Source organism: Penaeus japonicus, unplaced genomic scaffold, assembly GCF_977035675.1.
Source record: "Penaeus japonicus unplaced genomic scaffold, GWHDUDI00000001_assembly GWHDUDI00000039, whole genome shotgun sequence".
Classification (NCBI taxonomy): Eukaryota; Metazoa; Arthropoda; class Malacostraca; order Decapoda; family Penaeidae; genus Penaeus; species Penaeus japonicus.
In genome coordinates, this window is record NW_028234441.1 from 22470183 (window position 1) to 22472682 (window position 2500).

Genomic DNA, 2500 nt, shown 5'->3' on the forward strand with positions numbered 1-2500 from the left:
AGATGGCTCAGATAAGCTCGATGATAAGCGATATCGCCCCGTGATAAGCTCTCAGCCTTGTTTATTAAGCTCTTGACGAAAGGCAGGTTGGCACCGCCTTACCTGCCCGCCCCAAAGACCCGGTGTTTATAGAGGTCAGAAGCGCACCCATTCCTGGAGTGAGGTAGCCCTTATGATCCATTCCACGTACTGAACAAATTCGTTTCCACCTTCGATACCTAGGAGGTCGAAGTCACTCGGTCTACAAATAATAAAGGTTATTATTTGATAGCTAATACACAGGACTGTAAACCTTATGTCCCAAGAATAAGCGGGCACACGAAGAAGACCTGTCGTGATTGGCTATGGCAACGGTGAGTGTGTAGCCAGCGTGCCCTCATGTGGTTTACGAAGTCTGGAAGCTCTCCTAACCTCAGACGCCATTACGAACGCTCGCACCTTCCTACTTCTCCTCCTCTTCCTTATCCGCGTCCTACACCGGCGCTGGAAGAAGTCCTACTTCCTGTTGGGCAGAGCGTTTCCTTCCTGGGAACACCTCAGCATCTAGGAGGAAGGAAAGGAAAGGAAAGTACATCCCTTGTTGACTCTCTCGCCAGACTTCCTTTTTTCTCTCTCTCTCCCTCTCTTTCCTTCCATACCCTGCCCCTCCTGTAAACTTTACTCCTCCCCCCCCCCACTACCTCCAACCCTCCTTCCTACTGTGCCAGTTACCTGCCTCACTCCTCCCCCTCCCTTCCTCCTCCCCCCCTCGCTCTCTCCCCACCCTAGCACCCATCCCCCCTTCCCCCCACCTCGACTAGGCACCAGGAGAGTCACAGCTTAGTCGACACCGGCACACGAGCAACACCACAGCGAACGAAGGTAAGTTCTTGTGTTCCCTGTATTTCTGAACTCGGGTTGATCTTTGAGAGAGTGAAAGCCAACGTGGACGGAGAGAGAAAAAGACGAGAGAGAGAGAGAAAAAAAAAAATCAAGAAAATAAATAATTCGAGTGAAAGACCAAGAAGAGACAGTAGACCATTTTTTTTCTTCTTTCAAACGTCGCTTCCCCGAAGAATTCTCTTCGGCTGGGATCGCTTGGCGTGCCTCCCTCCTCCGCCCCAACAGTGCCCGGCTTCCCTGCCCCGTTTCCAGAGATGGACTAGTGATTCCGATTATCCCGCCGAAGATAGTACTGGAAAGATTACTGTTTTATCATTTTATCTCAGAGCGTATATAATGATTGTTCCTAAGCTACGCCAACCGGGGGATCGGCTATCGGCACTATCGGAACGTTAAGCACACACTAAAAATCTTATCTCATCAACCTCTCCTATCAGGACCGAAAACCAACTGGAAAGACTGTGTCTATGGGAGGATGGCTCCAGCGCGGCCAAAAGGAGCCACTGGAAGGTGCCATCTCCGTCGGTGCCGCTGGACTTTGGCACTCGTCCTCGCTGGCTAGCCGACAGTCGACTCATGGGGTGGGACTGACTACTCGCTCGGATGTGCTGCGCATTTCGATTGTCTGTTTTTTCTCTTTAATTTCTTCCGTTATGCGGAGTCGGTTCTGTTGTGTAGGTTGATTATCATTGGTTGTGATGGATCGACAAGTGATAAAGGCTAATTACGTTTTGTGATCGCGGTAGCTTGCGAATTTCTCCAAGCGTGTTCAGTATCATGTTAGTGTTTGGAGGAAAGTAAGCTCGTAATTATTAAATATGTACACACACACACACACACACACACACACACACACACACATTCGTTTGATTTAAACTGAAATATTGTTTACTTGCGTGTAATATTACAGAAAAAAGGAAAAATGCGAGGAACAAAACGGGTTCTCTTAACCAGCATTTTTTTATCTTTAGAAAAAAGATATACATATTAGTTGAATTTCCTCAAATCACTGGTCTTATGACCTGTTCTTGTTTATTCGAAGAAAATAAATGAAAAGAAAAAGGAGGAGAAAGACAGAAGAGCAGGAAAAGGTATACGAAAGCCGAAATTGCACATCATAAAATGGCGGACGAAGACGAGTCCCGGATGTTAGAATTGGTGCACAACCACCGCGATGGCAACACTGCTTAAATACACAATTTTACGAAGGGTTAATAATCTTATAATTGAAATGGAATAATTGAATTTAAGGGATACAACTTCAAAAGCTGGAATTGATGTGAAGCCCAAGAAATATCAGTGAACCAAATGCAAAAGAAAGGAAAAGCGTATGAAGTTATTTAAAAAGCACTTAGTTTGTAATCATATGTATTTGTCACTATTCTTGTTTACGATATTAGCTTTATATTTATCATTCGCAAATATACCGGTTGAATAAATGTCCGTTTTAATTTTATTTTTAGAATTTTAGATTAAAAAAGAATAAAGCAAAAATAATGAAAATCGGATCATAAAGATTATAAAAAATCAGTAATGAATAGGAATCAAAAGCAACAACAACAATAATAATAAAAAAACGTTTATTTTCGCCGCCAGTATCGAATTCCGAATAAGGATT

General features: G+C 44.0%; 1 pseudogene across 1 annotated transcript in view; it reads left to right on the forward strand.

The window, feature by feature from the left end:
- The window catches only part of LOC122248042 (uncharacterized), a 203449-nt pseudogene that overhangs the window by 6825 nt on the left and 194124 nt on the right, over positions 1-2500 (forward strand). Inside the window, exon 2 of the transcript XR_015190721.1 lies at positions 1-861. This exon is cut by the window's left edge and continues 593 nt beyond it. The product of XR_015190721.1 is annotated as an uncharacterized LOC122248042 (transcript). The remainder of the gene's footprint in view (positions 862-2500) is intronic.